Consider the following 20,951-nt stretch of genomic DNA (forward strand, 5'->3'; position numbering starts at 1 on the left):
TATAAGTGTGTTGATTATCTAAAGTGGATGGAACATACATTAGACACATAAAGATGGATCATTTACTGTCACTATCATTCATATAGAAAGCAAAATATATGTACTCTCAGCATAGATGATATATTGAGAAGATTCATGAAGAAAAGTAAGCAAGAGTAGATAAGGGGAGAGTAAATGAAATAATCTGTATGAAGACTTTCATTATAATCTTATTTAATTAGAGATTTTTAGGTAGATAGGATTTTAACAGAAGAGAATTTATTTCAGTTTCATGAAAGATTATGAGTGAAGTAGTTGCAACCTGCAAATGTACTCAGGACATTGAGGAAAATTTCAATTTTATTGATCATTTTGGAAACATATAATGTAAAAATTAGGGCATTTAGTAGAGTAGACAATTATTTAGTAAGAAATGATTAAATTCCTGCTGTGTGAAAAACGTAAGGATGCAGTAGTGAGTCAAGGTGATATTGGTACTGCTCTTAGTGAATTCACCATCATCTTCAGCAGAGCAAATAAGTGGGCAAGCACATGAATGCAAATTTGTATTAGGCGCCGTGAAGCAATAATGCTCCTCTCATGGAGTTGTGTTGATTATATACATCTATGCTATATATGCATTGATATGCATGCTAATGTATGTCAAGCACATAGGATTCTGCCATTATATTTCCATAATTATTTTGCTTTATTATATAAGAAGTGAATAAGTAGTGTGTTATAAAGGATAACAGGTGCCACTGGCTTTATATATGGCAAATAGAAAAAGTCTGTTAGTATGCTATTTATAAACTTCAAATATGAAAAGCTAAGACATACATATATTGTTGGGAGGGAGTGGTAGAATAGAAAAATGGAGAAGCAAATATTGCAAGGCAGAACATTAAGGAGGGTGATATTGGTACACTCAGGTGCCACAATTAGACCATAGATTTATGGGATATAATTGGACAGGCAGGCAAGAGAATACTATGCATATGCTCATAGGCAGTGATAAAGTAATGGATATTGATTAATACATAAAGATCTGTTGAACTCTACCATGGTTGCAAGAGTGGAGAAGCATGTTGGGCAGTATTGTGAAAGATCTTGAATCCTGGTCTAGGATAAATAGCATTCATTGTTTCAACAGACAATGAAAATGCTATGATGTTCAGACTGGTGTGGCCAGGATTTTCTGTATAAATTGAGAGTCTTAGTGTGAGATAAAAATAATCTCTAGTGGTAATTTATATAGAATACAAAACATATATAGTAACACAGACATCTGATTTGTCTCTTTTAGCTCTTGTTAATTCTCTGGGAACTTTGTGTTCCTGCTTTTTATTTGTTGAATATTATGGTTAGTGGTGAATTAAAGCCATTACTATAAAATGGATTAAAACTAAGTCTTTGCAGAAATTAATGAAAAGACAAGAAAAGACATGACAGAGATTAGGAAAAAAAAATGACGGGGAAAGAGCACTTAGAATTGTACCTATGAAATACATGGAGTCATTATGTTAATAAAAATCAAAAAGTCAAGTAAAGAAAAGCTTCTAGAAGGTGGTAACAGAATATTAAAGCTTGGCTTTTTTTGGTTTAGTTCCTTATAGATATGTACAAGTCACATACCCACAAAGACAGTTCTGGAACATGGCCAATAGTGTTTTAGTTTTAATGTCTCAGGATGCAACGTAGATATATAGTAGGCTACCTAAAAATTAGCCCAGAATCCCCTTTGCACAAAGTTATGGGCTGGTGCCTGTGAAAATCACAAGAAAGGAGATGTATGGAAACCTGAAAGAAATACACTGCACAAACAGTGGTATTATCTGAATAAAGACATGTAAAATTGAATAAGGAAAATTGGAAAGTGATTCAGATACTGAGATGTGGAGATTTGGAACTTCTGCTTTTTATTTAGTATAAGCCAAAAATCTTGAAGGAGCTCAAGAAATATTACCCTAAAATATGTTGTTTTAATATGCTGCTTACTTTGAACTGAAACACTTGAAAAGCAAACAAACAAAAATGCAAGGAGAAGGCATTCTCTGAACTCTCCTTAATTTTCCAAATGGGAGATCTTCCAATCAGAATTCAGTTAGCATCAGTCCTCTGCCTGGAGTTTTTGTCAATCAGGAAAGAGCAACACCTATTACAGGTGAAAGAGACTAGAAGTCAACATCGCACCAAGATAACTGTCATAAATGTGTTTGAGGGGGCCATTCATCTTTGCCTAATACCATTTACTCTTCCTAAATTTTCTTCCCCCACTATCTTGTTCTTCCATTATGACAAGGTCGTATAGCCTCCTAAATTTCACTGGTTTATTGAGTATTTGCTTTTCTTTTCTGTGAAATAACCCAAATGCATTATAAATTTATATTTCATTTCTCTTGTTAATTTTCCTGTTATCAGCTTATGTCATAGACTCAGTTACTGAACCTGCAGTGAATGAAGAATCTCTGGCTAACTCTTTCAGATATTTTGTCAAAATTTAGAACTTGAAATGACACATTTGTATAAGTTAAATTTATTGTAATTTTATGGATAAACGGTGGTTTCAAGAATCTTAGTAAGTTGCCTTAAATAATAAATCTAACAAGTGATGTTATCCGGATTGCAACCTCAGGTTTAACTCTACAATCATTCCTGTTTTTATTTTTCTATATTACATTGCTTCCTTGTTTCTCTTTCTGGTTGTTTCAATTTGAGATAAAGTAATTCAAATGAATGCTCATTGAATATGATCTCTTTATCATCCACTTATCAATGTGTATTTACTGAGTTCCATACTTGCCCCTAATCTCCATGTTTGATAATATGAGATCAAAGCAATTATCCTAGCAACTTCTATGTGATGAAAATTCAAGGACAGGACTCTTCAAAGTATAATGACATTTTAAAAATTTTCCATTGTGATTTCATTTCTGTATTAAATTACTGATAGCCTTATACCAATGCTTAGGGTTGTTAATCATTTCCTATTGCACACATACATATAAATAAATGGTTACAGCTTAGTGTAATGGTTACAATTATGTAGCTCAAATCTGTCATTGGCTAGCAACATGACCTTGAGAAAATTGACTAACCTTTGTCTGCTTTAGTTTCCTGGGGAAAAAAATGCAATAGTAAATGTTCTACCTTGGAGGACTGAAAAGATCACGGAATAAAAATTTAAACTGTCTTCGGTTATGTTCAGCAGAGTCAACTTCAATAATTTTTTAACTCTTCCCATTGCTGCTAGCCCATATTTATTTTAGATAACTCCACGATTTGAGGATGGCAAATTTTATGGTCAATTAAGAGTTTGTGGAAATATACATGGATTACAAATGGTTTGTGATTTTTATCCAGCATAATTTAAGAAACTTTCACTGGAGCATGTGGTAAGAAGAAATGTGTTTTTAGACAAGTAACTCCCAAGTAGCCAGGGTTCACCTTATGCGTAGTTATTCTACTAGGCATTAGCATGCATTGCTACTTAAATATTATATGTATATATTTTATACATGGTACATACAGACATATGCAGTCATAGATTGAACTGTACCTGAGCAATGTAGTAGGTAGTGCTAATTATCCAAAGAGTATTTTCAAGAGTTTCCAAATAAAATAACACTGAGAATATTATTAACGAAGTCACAAACCTGTTCTTGTATGCTTTATTGGAGTTATGCAATATGTGTTTGGTGGTTTTAACATTCTTTTGTGTTATAAGTTATTTTAGGTATTTACTCAAAATCAAACTATTTCAGGAAGATTAAATTAAAGACAGCATTGTATAGAAGCATTTTAGTTTATTCCCCTTAATGGAGTTTGTTCTCCATTGAAAAAGACTTAATGTCATGAAATTGTTTCATTGATTTCAACACAAAGAATAGAAAATAATTGGTTATACGTTTTAACCGCATTGCCAATAAATTAGTTCCCTAAAAATATTAAGATTTTATATTTGTTGACTGAATTTAGCTCTAGTATTTGCTTTTCTGATCGTCAGTGTTATATCTATTTATTTTTACATTTGATTATTATTATTATCATTTTATGATATAGTTCCATAGGCTCCTGGCATTTCCCTTGTCCTCTCCCCAATTCCCTTCCCACACCTAGTTCCTCTATATCATTACTAACATATAGTTCTTCATACTCAGTCATATGTCCATCATTGCGGGCATCATGAACAATGGAAGAGAGTCCAGCATTCTATTGTCAAGATATAGTGAACAGGGCCCGGCGCGGTGGCGCAAGTGGTTAAGGTCCTCACCTTGCACGCCCGGGATCCCATATGGGCGCCGGTTCTAATCCCGGCAGCCCCACCTCCCTTCCAGCTCCCTGCCTGTGGCCCGGGAAAGCAGTCGAGGACGGCCCAGAGCTTTGGGACCCTGCACCCGCATGGGAGACCCGGAAGAGGCTCCTGGCTTCGGATCGGCATAGTATCGACCCGTTGTGCTCACTTGGGGAGTGAATCATCGGACGGAAGATCTTCCTCTCTGTCTCTCCTCTCTGTATATCCGCCTTTCCAATGAGAAAATAATAAAAATAAATATTTAAAAAAAAAAAAAGATATAGTGAACAGTTTCATTGTAAGTCCATCTTTGTCTAGACGTAGAAAAGTGTATTACATTGTATCCTCACATCTGGATGTTAATCTCCATTTCACAGCTATTGTACATCCCCTTAGATGAAAAGTCATAATACAAAATTAACAATAGAAAGAAAAATAGAAATTTATAATGCCAAGAAGTTAAATGACATGTTACTAGATATGACAGTCTTAATTACACAGCTACTATACATCCCCTTAAATGAAAAGCCACAAAACAAACTCAACATCCGGGAGGAAAAAGAAATTAACAACACCAAGAAGTTAAATAACATGCTACAGAATGCCTAACGTGTAGCTGAAGAAATGAAACTGAAGAACCTTTTTGCAGAAAATGATGCTACTGAATGGTCTACGAGTCATTGAATGATTTAATCAGAAGAAAGTGTTTTGAAGAGATGAAACTAACGGAAAACAACAAAACCCATGAGATATAGTTTCCACTGATTTTTGTTGGTGAAGTGTGTCTCCTACAGACAATACATAGGTGTTATTTTGTTTTTTAATCCAGTCTATTAATCTGTGATGTTTGATTGAGCTTAAGCCATTTACATTCAGAGTTTAACATGTATGAATGGTACTTTGGTCCTGTCATTTTAGGAATGGGTTGTTCATCGATTTAGTCTTCTGTTGTCATTTTTTACTGGGATGTTCTTCCCGTTTGCCTTTGGTTTTGGTAGGTGCTAGTCCTCTTCTCTGTCAGGAGAACATCTTGAAGTATCATTTGTAGGGCAGGTTTGGAAGAGGCAAATTCTTTTACCTTTTCTTGACTGTGGAAGAATTCTATTTCATTTTCAAAGACAAAAGAAAGCTTTGCTGGATATGTTATCCTAGGCCAATAACTTTTTTCTTTTAGAATCTGGAATATGTCATTCCATTCTCTTCTTGCCCGTAGAGTTTCCAGTGAGAGATCTCCTGTGAGCTTAATTGGCATTCCTTTATATGTCAATTGATTTTTTTCATGTGCTTATTTAAGGATCTTTTCCTTATGTTCAGTTGAAGAGAGCTTGATGAGCATGTGTCTTGGTGAAGATCACTTTTGATCAAGCCTTTTGGGAGTTCTGTGCCCCTCCTGGATCTGGTTTCCCAATTCTTTCTCAGATTAGGGAAATTTTCCTTTATTATTTCATTAAATAATTTGCAAACTCAGCTTCTCTTTCTGCACCTTCTGGAACTCCCATAATTTTTATATTTGGCCTCTTAATAGTGTCTTTCAATTCTTGAATACTTTTTTTGGCCTGATCCAGTTCTGCTTCCAGCTTTTTGTTTGCGTCCCTCTGATGACAGGAAATATCTTCAAATTCTGAGATTCTTTCTTCTGCTTGTTTCATTCTACTTTGGAGGGTCTCCACTGTATTTTTAATTTGCTCTACTGTGTTCTTAATTTCTGATATATCAGTCTTGATTTACTTTATTGCTTCCTTAAATTCTTTGAACTCTTGTATATGTTTCTTATTTTTGATCAGAAGCTTAAAAATGAGTTCTATGAATTCTGTATGCCCTATTTTCTCGATGTCTTCCTCAGTTAACTCTGAGGTTGGCATAGGGTTTTGCTCCTTTGCAAGGGAGTTTACAGTCATATTCATTGAGCCTTTGTCTCTTCTTTTGCTCTTGGTCATTGCACTTCTGGTTAGCAGAGTCTTCTCCTTGGGGCAGGTTTCTAAGCTGTGTCACCCACAGGTCTACAATGCAATTTTACTTATTGCAGGTACACAACTCTTTGTTTGCAGCCACTTGTGTCACAACCTCCAGGGAGTTCCAGGTCTGGGTTCTTATGTCAGATTTCCATCATGATCTCTACAGCCCCAGCTCCTGGGTCACCAATCTCTACCTCCTGTGATACCATGCTGAGGCTGCACCTTTGTCTCTGCAACCTTTCTCCCAGTTCCGGTTGGAGGAGGTCCCAGGATTAGAGAGACACCATGTGTCCTATCGAGTTAGGTTGTTGGTGGTGCTGATCTTGTCCAACCTGTTGGACATTAGGTCTGGGTGCCACACGGACCTATTTTGACCCATATGATGCCACAGTTGATACTATTTTCCTGGGGAACCAGTGCAATCCATGTAACTCAGTGAGTTCTCTTGAGATCATCACATGCAGTTCACTGTTGTCCCCTGCAGTCCTAAAGAAATTGCCACAGTGTACAAAATGGCACCTGACGTACCACTACTAGAGTTCTTGATCTGCTGGCCATCAGGTCTGAGGGCTACCCCTACCTGTCTTGGGTGTAACCTGTAGAATGCCACATTGTTGCAGTTCACTGTGTCAGAAATGAGTTCACTGCCAGCTCAGCGTATACTCAGTCCTTTCCCTTGCCTGTGCCTCCTTACGCAAATGGTACCCAATTTGGCTCTAGGGGGCTGACTGGGCTGTGAAATCCACTCTGTTCTTGCATTGCCTGTCTGGGATCTTCTGCTCTGTCTCTGCTCCTCGTCAAATTGAACGGACCAGCAGGACAGACAGTTCTTTGTCTGGGTTTACCTCCCAAGCTCCCAGTGAAAGTCCCTTCCCACCTGGTTGCTGGTGGAGTTCTGGCTGCTGGTTGAGTTCAGATCACTGATTGCTGAATGCCGCTGGAGTATCAGTCACTGCAACACCACACCATTGTTTTCACTGCTTTCTGGCGTCTGTCAGTCTCCAGGTACCTCTCTGCTGTTGTTCTGCCCTTTCCTATTTCCTAGAATGTGTCCTCTCTGCTTCATCCTGATTAAATGTTTTTCCGTCCATTTAACCGTGTCCTTACCCTATTCTGCCATCTTGATTCTCCTCCTCAGTGTTATATCTTGAAGAACCCCATACACTGAGCTCCTGTGCAATATTCTCTCACAAGATCCTCCTTTTCTGGAGTATTTTGCTTTTCCATTTTGTAACCTCAAATATTTCCTCAGTTATTTTATTGGAGATAACTTTTCTTTCCTGTGTTTCTCTAAATACTTTTATCCATATTTCTCTTGCATTGCTTTATCATTTTATATTATATAAATATGAAAAATTTATATGAAGGAAGAGGGGAAAAACCCAACTCTACAATTAAAATATAGTCCATGCTATCAACTTTCTTGAGGATTATTATGAGGATGGTGGGAGTTCTTTATAGATTATAAAGCCGATTTAAGGCATAAGTCATTAATAGATATGAATAGAGAGCTTGCATTATTTTGTTGTGCCATCTGTGGGGAAAAATAACGGGCAATAAAACATCAAATTTATTTTCATGTACTAGGACATGAAAACAAAGTATCTACTTGATTTCGGGCAGTCACAAAAATGCTGTTTTCCAAATGAAGAATTTTGTTATTTGGCCAGGAGCAAATTGACGTATTAAAAATCAGCTACTTCAAATGTGAACATCTTAAGAATAATTGAACTGATAGGAAATAATCATCTACTTCCCGTTCTATAATGTTGAGCCTTTTACAAGGTAGAATAGGCTGAGTGTGCTTGAGACCTAAGTGGCAGGGAAAGACAACTGTCATAAAGGAATAGCCTTGGGATAATGCACATGTCCACACCCAACCGAATCTTTTTACATTTTCTTCCTTTTAGAAAACCATTCATTCATTCATTCATTCATTCAAAAAGCAAAGCTACAGGGAAAAGGTAAATTGCATTTCTCATCCATTGGTTCACTCTTTTTATGCATGACTACAATGACCAGGCATGGCAGAGCTGAAGCCAGGAGCCAGTAGCTTCATCTGGATCTCACAGGGACATCAGGACTTGGGAGTCTTCTGCTACTTGTCCCAGGCACATTACCAGAGAGCTGCATCAGAAGCAGAGCAGCCAAGACTCGCAACAGTGCCATGGGATGCTGGCTCTCAGTTGTCAGTCTAATGCAGTGTACCACAGCACTGTTCCCAATCTCTTTGAGTTTTCTGCTCTTAGTCAATCAATAGAAAATTAGAACACAAAAGAAGGCATATATTGGTCAAGAGAAATCACCAACAGCACATGTATCATCAACTCAAGTGAGAATACTCCTAATTATTTTTCTTTTCATGATGGTGCTATAGGCTCAGGGATTTCCCTTTCCCCCCCTCTCCATTTCTTCTATCCCCCCACAATGTTTTCCCCCATATTATTATAATAGTGTAGTCTTCAGCAACATTCGCAAGTCCATCATTTTGTTATCTAAGTGTATTGTGGCATTGTAGATTTAGACAATGGTAGAAAGCCAGCGTCCTTTTGTTAACAAATAAGTAACAATTTCAGTGGGAATCCTTTGATTCAGGAAATGCATACTAAAATGTGTCTTCTCAGTAGGCTAGTCTTTGTTATATAGTTCCCCTAGATACATATTTATATATGCATGTTTACCTGTCTGTCTATGATCTTGTTTTTTGCATGAAGGTTGCCTTATATCAGAGAGAACAGATGATATGGTCTCTAGTTGACACCATTTTGTTTCAAATGATAGAATTTCATTCTTTTAGTGACTGAGTAGTAGTCCATGGGGTAGGTGTACCATGGTTTGTTTATCCATTCCTCTTTTGATGGTATTTGGGTTGCTTCCCTATGTCTGCACTCAGAGTCATGCTGCTGTAAATATAGATTACAAGTCATTTTCTCATATGTATGTAGGTTTCATTTCCTTTGGATATATTCCCCGGAGTGGGATAGTTGGGCCATGCAGCAGGTCAATTTTCAGTTGTCTTAGCACTCTCCATATTGACTTACATAGTGATTGTACTAGCCTACACTTCCACCAACACTGAAGGAGGGTATATTTCTCCCCCATCCATGGCAGCAGGTGTTCTGAATGTAGCCGATTTTCATTGGTGTTAGGTGGAACCTCAATGTCATTTTTTGTTGTTTTTAAATTTATTTCCCTGACAGCTAGGGAGCCTGAGCATTTTTTCATGTCTGCTAGTCATTTCAATTTGTTTTTCTGAAAAATATCTTCTCTTTTCCTTTGTCCATTTCTTCACAGTGTTGTTTGTTTTGCTGTCATTGAGTTTCAGAAGCTCTTTGTATATCCTGGATATTAGCCCCTTATCTGTTGTGTTGTGTCCAAAGATTTTCTCCCATTCTGTTGGTTGCTTCTTCACTTTGTTGATCATCTCTTTGCTATACAGAGGCTTCTCAGCTTGATATAGTCCCATTTGTTTACTTTGGCTTTAACTGCCTGTGCTTTTCTAAGAAGATTTTACCAATGCCTATATCTTATAGGATGGTTCTTATGTTTTCTTCTAATAGTTGGTGGTTTCTGGGTGTAGGTTTATGTCCTTTATCCCTTTAGAGATAAATGTTTTATAAAGTGACAGGCAGGGCTCTTGATTCTGTAGGCTGTTATCCAGTTGTCCCAATAGCATTTGTTGAGGATACCAACCTTTTCCTTGGAATATGTATAATTCTCTGGGACAAGATTAGTTTGTTGTGAATTTGTTGGCTCATTCCTAATGTTTCTGTTCTGTTCTATTTATCTTTGCCGTTTCTGCACTAATACCAAACTGTTTTGGTTACCACTGCCCTAGAATAGTGATTCCTCCAACTTAATTTTTATTCTTCAGGATTACTTTGGTTACTTTTGATCTCTTGTGCTTCTAAATGAATTTTTGTATCTTTTATATTTTTTGAGAAGAATGCTATTGGTATTTTGACTGAAATTGTGTTGAATTTGTTTCTTTTGGTAATATGGACATTTTGATGTTGAACCAGCTGATTCAGGAACATGATAAACTTCTCTGTATTTTAATGTCTTCTATTTCTTTTTGTGATGTTTTGTAATTTTTTTTTCATAGAGATTTTCTACATGTTAGGTTAGGTTAGTTCCAACATATTTAAGATTCTTCTCCACTTTTTAAATTGTGACTTTACTTATAAGTTCTTCCTCAGCCATCGGGTTATTTGTGTATAACAGGGCCATTGATTTGTGTTCATTAATTTTGCTGAACTTTGAAGTCTCGATTGAGTCTATTGGTTCTACTATGTATAGAGTCATGTCTTCTGTGAACAGGGATCATTTTAGTTCCTTGTTTCTGATTTTAATTCTTTTTTTCCCTTGCCTAATAGCTCTAACAAGGACTTCTAGTACTATGTTGAATAGCAGTGGTGAATATGGACATTCTTTTTCAGTTCTAATTCTTAGTGGAAAATCGTCCAGTCTTTCCCTGTTCTGTGTGATGCTATCATTGTTTTTTTGTATATTGCTTTGATTGTCTTGTAGGAGGTTTCTTCCATGCCTATGTTGCTTAGGGTTTTAAGCATAAAGTGGTGTAGGAGTTTTAGCAAATGTCTTCACTGCACTTATTAAGATGATCATATGGTTTTTATTTGTTGATGTAGTGTATCACACTGATTGATTTACATATGTTAACTGATTCTTGCATGCCAGGGATTAATTTCACCTGGTCTGGGTAAATGATCTGATGCATTGTTGGATTTTGTTGAGAATTTTTGTGTGTTCTAGCACCAGCTTTGACTTTAACTTAGATCACAATGCTGTCAATGGTGCCAGCTGCATGGATTTTTTTTTCTTTTTTCTTCTTGCTGGAATCAGCTAACAGTTAGGTCTTGGGGTAACCCAGGGCTATTTTTGATGGAACACATGGGATTCCAAGTTGGTATTGTTTTCCTGGTGGAAACAATGCAATACATTGCATTGTCTCCTGGCTTAGCATATGCACAGCTGGCTGTTATCCTTTCCCAGAGCCTCAGCCACAATAATAAAAGTGATGCCTAATGAAAGCCTGTAAGAGATTACAGCTGTGAAATCCACACTGTTCCCACATCTGAATGCATAGACGCTGCCATTTAACCTCTGCTTGTGGTTGGATGAAAAATTTAGCAGAAAACTCGGTGCTATGGCTGGGCTTTCTTCCTGCATTCCCAGTGAACTTCCCTTAGCACCTGGCCACAGCTGGAGCTCAGATTGCTCCTGGGCTATATGTTTACTGCAGCATCAATCTGCTGTCTTTGCTGCTTTCTCATGTCCATGTGTCTTCAGGTGTCCCTTTGCTATTGGCCTAAGTCTTCTCCTGTTTCCCAGAATTATACTTTCTCTGCTTCTTCTCAGCTAATCCTCTGTCTGCTTGAACTTGCCCTTATCCTGTTCCACCATCTTGAAACTTCCTACTGCAAATTCTGCAGTGCAAAACATAAATTTAAAGGCAGTCAAAGCAAAATTCAGATTAATAATTTCTTTTTTATTTATCATTTTAATTCAGTAGGTTTATTCTTTGCTGAGAGCATGACATGATAAAGGACTTTTTTTTTTTTACTGTGTATTTATCTCATGTGGATTGGCTATAAAGAAATAGTATAAGCTGTTTGTCCATTTTCTTAAAATATTTAACTCATGGGACAATTTGAGTTCATAAGAGAAGAAAACACCAGGAGCTGTCATGAAGAGCAAGTCTCAAGCAATTGGACCACAAAAGTAGTGAGAGCTTCTTGTATAATCTGGGATAGAGAGCATTTGATAGATTTCATTATAACTTTTCGAATGACTATACACAATGAAGATAATACATACACTTTCTTCCTGTCAGTAGCAGGAATAAGCCTGAAAACAATGAATGTCACATAATATTGTGATGGGAATTTTAGATTAGTAGCAGGGAAAAATCAGTGCATCACCAACTAAGCAACCAACCAGCCAAGAAACACAAATTTTTAGCATAGGGAAAAAAGATTGGTTTCTCCTGAGGTAATGAGTTTTGGGTTATTGGAGGTGTTGAATCAGAGATTAAATGACCATTTTCAGGGAATAATGCAGAAAAGATTCCAATATCTGACAATAGCTGGATTAAATGACCTGTAAGTTTTCTCTGAAATCTAACATTTAATGTTTCTAAGAAAATACAGATTTGATGCCTTACAGATAAGGCTCAGGAAGCCATATTACTTGTGAACAGTTTCCTTTACCACATATAGTAAAGAAAAAAATGAATAGGTAAAGACACAAACTAGTCTTTGTGAATGAAAATAGCCATAGCTTTGTATTTTTTCTGGCCAAAAGATGACTTCAGCATCTTTTGTCCTATGGAATCTAAGAAAATATGTAATGCACTGAATCTTAAGACATTTTATCTTTTTAAGGTTTGTTTTTGTGAAAGCTTGTTTCATTACTTGTATTGTACAGAGGAAGACAGCTCTGTGATTTATCATTTTTTTATGCTAGCCTTTACCTTAGAGAATAGTGGTTCTCAGTGTGTAGTCGGGGACTATCTAATTCAGGCTATCCTAGGGTCCTTGTTTAGAATTTCTATTGGGGGCACCACTCAGTTATAACCAATCAGAATCTTTGAGCTAGTACTGTTTAAATCCAAACATTTAAACTAATACCTTCAGGTGATTACCAGGTATATTAATTTAAAGAATTATTGTAGATTTTCATGATTTGAGTTTTGATTATGCTAACATGTTTTACTCTCTTTGTCATCAAATATCCCCAAACCCACTTTTTCATATGCAATGCCTGTGGGAAACTTTGAGAAAAGCCAATAGTTATCCTGTAATAATAGGTTTCTTGGTTGTATTTTTTTTTATTTATTTTCAGTATAAGAATAAGGAAAAATTGCAATACATTTGCTTTCACATATATTGATATTCTCCAAATAGGAAAATCATGTTAGATGATGTCAAAAGAAGAAAAGGATTCTTTTAAAATCTATTTTTTATTGTAGAAATAGTTGGTGACAGGTTGGCTTATGATTTACAGCAGCATGCTACTAAATTCAAAGATATGTCTGATTCCTAGGTGGTGAATTACAATGTTGTTTTACTCCAAGGTCTTAACAATCTACACCCTTGTTTGGAGAAGTGATTGTGTTTTTTAGGTATTTCTGTCATTTGTATTGCCCATGACAGAAATACCATTTAAGCAGTCTTGTTTTTATTTAAAGATTTATTTTTTATTGGAAAAACAGATTTACTAAAGAAGGAGATATATTGTAATAAATGCATTGCACAAACATCATAGAAAATACAGTTTCAAACCTAGATAACACAGGTCATTCAACATGGACTTTCAGAGCAATCAAAGATGCAGTGGAATGAGATGTATCAGGCTCCTGTCAGGATAACGTTAAAATACAATTTTAAAGCAAACTTCTTTTATAAGTAGAAGGTATAAACCATAAAATAACAATAAGAGAGCTGGAAAACAAATATAGAAGCCAATACTGTAGTCATTTATTATCATTGTCATGTAGTTATTGTACATAATTGTGTGTGCCAGTCTACCTTATAGGCAGTGAAGTAGGTTTTATATCAGCATCTCCCCAAAATACAAGTAATACGTTGTGTTATGATAATCTTTACACAAGTCACACATGTTTATGATCACACTCAATGGTATATCTTTTTTTAGCTCCGTTGTGTTATGTGATTACCATTTTATTTGTAGTCCATTTACTGAAACATAACTGGACTCCACATGACTGTTCTTAAGGATCTCTGATTTTTCATTCCTGGGTCACATATCCATCCTTCAAACCAAACTTTGTATCATGGTGTGGGAGCTAAGGATATATGCAAGCAGAGGCTTTATTCTCTCTGAGCAGCAAAAATGTACACGATATCCCCCAATGGACCAGTTTAAACAGATGGAGTCGCAAACTGAGATCTAGAGGGAAGTTCCATATTGTCCTCCTCTCAGAATCGATCCACTGTTCAGGAATGGGTTTTGAAGAGATGTAGTACAGGTGGGAATGAATCTAAGGGAGGCAAGAAGAGTGTGCAGCAAAAGGAGGAAACATCAAACATGACAAGGTGGATCTGCAGAATGAGTGAAGGGTATGGTGTGCATTGGAAGAAAATCCCATGAACGGGACATAGTTTTAAAATTAAATGAGAAGATCATTTTACTGTGACAACTAGATTTTATTTTATACTCAAATTGGACTCTCCAAGCAAGTGGCTTATGGAAAAAAAAGACTCAGTATAAAATTTGAGGTATTTGAACATTTTTACTGGGATCCCACGCAGTTTAACCTGGATAGCTCAATTTATATTAAGCTGAATTTTATTTTCATCGGTAAGAAAAACCATAGTGGGAGTAAAGATATTTTAAAGTACACATTGTTAAGATAAAATGTTAGAAAAGTTCCTTAAGGCAATTTCAATGATGTTTAACACCTTTGCTTTTTTATTGAGGCAAAAAAAAAAAATAATATAGCAGCAGTTCAGGAAGGCATGCTTAAAAATCAGTAAAGTGTAAAAACAGTAGAAGCTGAAAGTCCTCTGTGGATTTAAGCTGTTTTTAAATAAGACAAAGACAAGGATTATGTCTGTGTTTCATTGGTGATACTGTGTATATAGAAAGCCTAAGTACAATCTTAGTTTGAAATACAAAAAACAAATGTAGCTTTATTTATTAATTTTTTTCATCATCTGACTTTCTACTTTTCTTGGAAGTAGAAGTTCTTAGATAAAGGGCTTTTTCCTCTGTAAAACAGATTTTCTTATATAAAGACCTGAATTAGATCTCTAGATGTCTCTGACTGAATTTGAATCATTACTGTTTATGGTTTGTTTTCTGTTAGGTTATAATGAACAAGGGAGAATATAATTTTTAATTATGTTTCATAAATCCATGCAAAAAGCCCATTTACAGAATGTGTAGTAAAGATTTGTTGAAGAACCCAAGAGGAGCAAGGTGGTGCCTGAGTAAAAACCTTTGATAGTTGTCTTCCATGGAGACAGTGATTTGAACAACCATTCAAACAGCCATTCATGTACCAAGTAACTTGCATAGAAGCTAAGAAAGTCAGATGAGAGACCACAGTGGCTGTTCTTAGAATCAGACATGGCACATTGATTAATGCAGAAGGAAAGATTTTTCTATCATCACTCTCCCAACTTCAAGTGCTGGGAAAGAGAATTAAATACAAATATCAGACTTGAAAGAAAATGCCAGACCCACCATGATAAAAATCATTGCTGAAGAGATATCACAATCTCTGGCAGAGAGCAGAGGAGGATACTAACTGTTATAGAGGACATTTGAATATTTCTGGAGACAAATTGAAGAATAGCTCTTAATGTGCTGGGGTTATGGTACAGTGGGCAAAGCTGTCATCTTTGATGCTGGCGTCTCATATTGACACCAGCCAGTTTTTGTTGCGGTTTCTTTACCAAAACCAATCTAACTCCCTTCCAATTGCCTGGGGAAGCAGTGGAGACTGGATCAAGTGCATGGGCCACTGCTATGCATGTGGAAGACTCAGATGAAGCTTTAGATGCTGGCTCAGTGTTGTTGGTTATGGACATTTGGAGATTAAACCAGCAGATGGAAGATTTTTGTTTGTCTCTCTTTCAAATAAGTAAATATATTAAGGTAACTGTTACAAGGAATTTTAATGGACCTTAAGAGAAAAAAGAGATTATTTTGTATATAACAGAGTGCCTAAATAGAGAGAGGAAGTAATTTTTTGACGTCCTGAGAAAACTTGAGTTGAAAAGTATGCTAAGAATGTTAAAAAGCATGAAACATGACATCAGTAGCAAAAAATAGTCCAGCAGAAGAAGCTGTTTGTAAATACACAGAAGGAGGAAAAGAAAACAATAGGTATGGCTAAAGCTTATTATAATTTGTGGATAGCATAAAGAGAAAATATATGTGAGTTATTGGCCTGAAAGACAGACTTAAGAATGTCTAAATGTAAAAAGCATAAGTAAATGTAAAAAGCAAGAATGTCATTCTAGGTAAGTTGTAATGACAGGAAGCATCAGAAACCTACAGAATCTAGGCATGTCCAAGTACCGATCTGAGGTCAACTAGTCTTATTCAACTCAACCAAGTTTAATGCACAACATTATAATCAACCTGTCCAAACTAAAGACAAAAAGTAGATTCTCAAATCTTCAAGAGAAAAGATATATATAACATGTAATATTATCCAGTTTCACGTAACTGCAAACTTTTTGGCAGGAAGCTTATATGCCAGAAAGTAGTGGTTTGATCCTCCATTACTAATGAAGGAGAAAAACTGCCAACCAAGAATGCCATTCTAGGTAAAGTTATACTATAGTAATGAATAAAAGATGAAGAGTTTCCTACGCGAACAACTAAGCTCAAAGAAAATATCACCAACAAAGCTGACTTATAAGAAATGCCTAAAGGGTGTTTTTGTCAGATGGAAATACATACTCAGAAGTAAGGAAACAGTATCAAAAGGTATAAAATTCACAAATTCAAATAACTCTAATGTTATAAATATGTAAAACAATCACACTTTCAATATGAAGATCAAAAACCAAAACAATTGATAATAAGTATACTACACCAGTATGATAAAAGTAGATAATACTGAAAGACATAATATGGGACTCCAAAAGCCAAAATCTAACAATAGGATCAAATGTAGATGTTTTGTTAGTATTTTTAGTTCCACTTTTGTTTCTTTATAAACAATATTAGGTTACTACAATTTAAATATAGCTGGCTTTGGCAAAAAAAATGTTTTTTGAGTGCATCATTGTAATTATAAAATAAAAACATGTAATAACCAAAACATTTGATTAAAGAAAATTGCTTGATTACACATAAAGAGGGCAGAGGAACATAAAGGTGCTACAATGAAACTAGAAAAAAGTATCAAAATGGCAGCAGGAAGAGTTGTTTACCTGTAGTTGTCTTAAATGTAAACACTTTAAATTTCTAATTAAGGGGCAAACTAACAGTAATGGATACAATGAATTTTGTAAAAAGTTAGATCCGGTCCAAATGTTACACTCAAGGAACTCTGAGTTATAGGGGCTATAGGAACCTGTATACAGTGAAAGTGAAAATATGCTGTGATATTTTTATATGCAACTAGAGCTCAAAAAATGAGGAGCCATGACTAGATAAAATACATTTCAAGTTGAAAGTAATAAAAAGAGGGAAGATCTTACCTGCTTTAAATAACCTTAGTATCTTGCTTTTGGAAATGAACATATCATCCAGAGAGAAAATCAACAAAGAAATAACAGAAACAAATTGTGCCCTAGACCACTTGGCTCCAACACACTTCTACATAATATCAGTCATAACAGCTAAAGAACATATAGTCTCAGCAGCATGTGCAACATGAAGCACTTTCAGAATAGATCACAAAATAAGTCTTACTAATTTTATAAAATAGAAATCATTCTAAGCACTTTCTGTAACCACAAAACAATAGAACTGGAAACCAATTACAATAAAAATTTGGAAGCTATATGAATACATAGAAATTTGAAGATTTAAAAATTGCTAATGAACAACAAAATGGTTCTAAGATGAGAAGGAAAATTTAAAGAAATTTCAAAATTAATTATATTGGAAATAAACATCTACTTATCTACTTATACACCAAAACAACACTAACAAGAAACAACATTGCACCAAGAAATCAGAAAGATTTGAAATAAACAACTTAGTAGAGAGCACACTAAATGACTAAAAATTAGCTTTAAGAAGTTAAACCCAAAATTTGTAGAAGGAAAAGATCAAACGAACTCTTTGAAAAGATTGGCAAGTCCTAGTTAGACTAGCTAAAAAAAAAAAAAAAAGAGTAAAGGAGAGAATGTTTAAATAAAATCTGAGATGTAAAAGGAAACATTGCATATGACACCACAGATGCAAAATACCATTGTGAACTGTGGCGCACCACTAAATTTGATAACTTGGTAAAAATGGAAAAAAATCCTCTATATGCTTCTTAATGAGATTGAATATTGAATATGGTGAAATAGAGTATACAGACCAATATTGATTCATAAGTGGATTAGTATTAAAAATTCCCAATTAAATAGTCTGAAATGGGAAATCTTGACTGCTGAATTGTAACCAAACATTTAAGTAACTGACACTAATTCTTCCTAATGTAAGTTAATATAGCCGTCATGGTCATAGTCTGGTAATTCCTTAAAAAACTGAAAAGAGAAACCTTGATATGTTCCATCAGTCCCACCAAGGGGCTTGTATTTGAGGCAATGAAATCAATGTGTAGCAGAGATAAATGCATTCACGTTTGTTGTTTGGGTAGTTTGCTTAGACATGAGATGTTTAATGTTTTTTTTTTTTTAAGACTTATTTTTATTATTTTTTTATTGGAAAGGCAGATATACAGAGAGGAGAGACAGAGAGGAAGATCTTCTGTCCGATGATTCACTCCCAAGTGAGCACAACGGCCGATACTATGCCAATCCAAAGCCAGGAGCCTCTTCTGGGTCTCCCATGCGGATGCAAGTTCCCAAAGCTTTGGGCCGTCCTTGACTGCTTTCCCGGGCCACAGGCAGGGAGCTGGAAGGGAAGTGGAGCTGCCAGGATAGAAACGGCGCCCATATGGGATCCCGGGCGTGCAAGGTGAGGACCTTTAACCACTTGCGCCACCGCGCCGGGCCCGAGATGTTTAATGTTTTAAAATAATTTAGGGGTGGTTGTACATATCTGTGACTATTCTGTAAACCATTTTAAATTATGCATTTTAAATGAGTAAATTGTGCATTATGTGTGAATTATGACCCAATGGAGCTGTTATAAAAAAAAAACAATCACACTGTCATTAGGCTTCTTATCAGCAGCTTTGGTTGTAGAAATCTGTGTAAGAAGTTGCTAAACAGAGACTTCAGGATGAAAAAAAGGAAAGAGATTTCTCTTGCTAGGGAGTCAGCCATCTGTACTTGATTTTTTGCAGAGAATCAAAAGAAAGCAGAAACATAGGTAAACTTTTTAGTAGAAACAAAGGAAGGTTTCTAACATGTTATGGAAGGCTGTTGGCATATGAAAGCTATAGTTAGGCTAACTGGATTTGGAGAGTCCTATATGATTGGTTAGGGCTGTACACTTGGCCTTGGTTGGAAACAGGGACAAAAAATTAGGAAAACTCATTGTTTTCAGAACCAAAATAATTCAAGAGAAACATTCTTGGATTGTTTGGTAGAGGAAGAAACGTCGCTCTGGTTTTGCATGGATTTGATTAGTAGATAGTAGCCTGACTCAGCTTGAATCCAAGAGTTGGGAGTTTTGTCATGGTCTTTCACATGAGTGGCAAAGCCCAAATGTTTGGGCCCTGTTCTGCTGTCTTCCCAAATGTGTTGGAAGGAATGTGGATCTGCAGCACACTAGCCAGAATGTGATGCAGCTCTTGAATATAGGGCACTGGAGTCCCAACGGTTACATAATCCATTCAGCCACAGTGCTGGCCCCTAATTCCTAAAATTTTAATGTCTTCTTCTGTATCCATTGGGAAGGATCATTGATCACCAGTTTTGTGATTGCCCTTCCAGATAAAATAGTCACATAACCAAAATTTAAAATTGACTAGTTTTCATTAAAATTGCATAAAAAGTTTAAGGACAACTAGTAACTTGATATTTTCTTTTTTTCTCGTTAAATAATATACCTCTATTTTCCCTAATTTTTCATAGATGAACTTTTATATTTTAAGAGAGTACAGCAAAAAGTAATGGGAAATAAAAATAAATTTAAGTTCATTTTTGTGCAATTTTTAAAAAATCTGTGCATATTTTTATATCATATTTGCTATGAACTTATTGAAGACTCTGTGGTGCATGAATTTCAATGTTTCCAAATACATTTTAATTTCATTTTCTGCAAACTTTTTGAAATACCCTCATCTGTATACATGTACATCTATAAATATAATTTATTTCTTAAAAAGTATTCCATTTCTTCCAAATTATTTTGTACTTCCAGACATAGTCACTTTGAAATAATTTAGCTAATGTTTTTGGTATTTGCTTTCATATAACAAAATGTTTTACTTAAAATTCTAAAAGGTTGACTTTCTGTGCAGGCACTTTGTAAATGAATATTTATGAATGAATGTTTATGATTATTACTGTTCTAATTGTGGAACTTGGTATTTTTAAGATGTATTTATTTTTATTCAAAAGTTAGAATTACATAGAGAGATGGAGAGGCAGAGAGAGAGAGAGATTCACTTCCAACATTTTCACATTGGCCAGAGCTGGGCCAGCCGCAAACCAGGAGCAAGGAGAGTTTTCCAGGTATCCCATATGGGTACAAGAACCCAAGGCCTTGAATCGTATTCTACTGCCTTCTCAGGCTATTACCAAGGAGCTGGACAGGAAATGAAGCTGCCATAAATCCAACTTGGATTCATATGGGAAACTGGCACTGCAGGCTGAGGGCTAAGCCTGGCTTCCATCGAAATTGTATGCTGGGGGTCAGCACTGTACTATAGCAAGCAAGGCCATGACTTGCAAGGCCATGACTTGCAATGCCTGCCAGTGTACCTAAAAAAGCAGCAGAAGATAGGCACAAGTACTTGGGTCCTACCCTCATCTAGAGACCCAGATGAATCTGCAGGATTCAGCCTGGCCTGATCTGGACCACTCCAGCCATTTGTGTAGTCAACTAGCATGTGGAAGATCTGTCTCTGTCTCTGCTTCTCTCTGTATAAC

Source organism: Ochotona curzoniae, unplaced genomic scaffold (assembly GCF_017591425.1).
Source record: "Ochotona curzoniae isolate NIBS_2020 unplaced genomic scaffold, NIBS_Ocur_1.0 contig_3819, whole genome shotgun sequence".
NCBI classification, from domain to species: Eukaryota; Metazoa; Chordata; class Mammalia; order Lagomorpha; family Ochotonidae; genus Ochotona; species Ochotona curzoniae.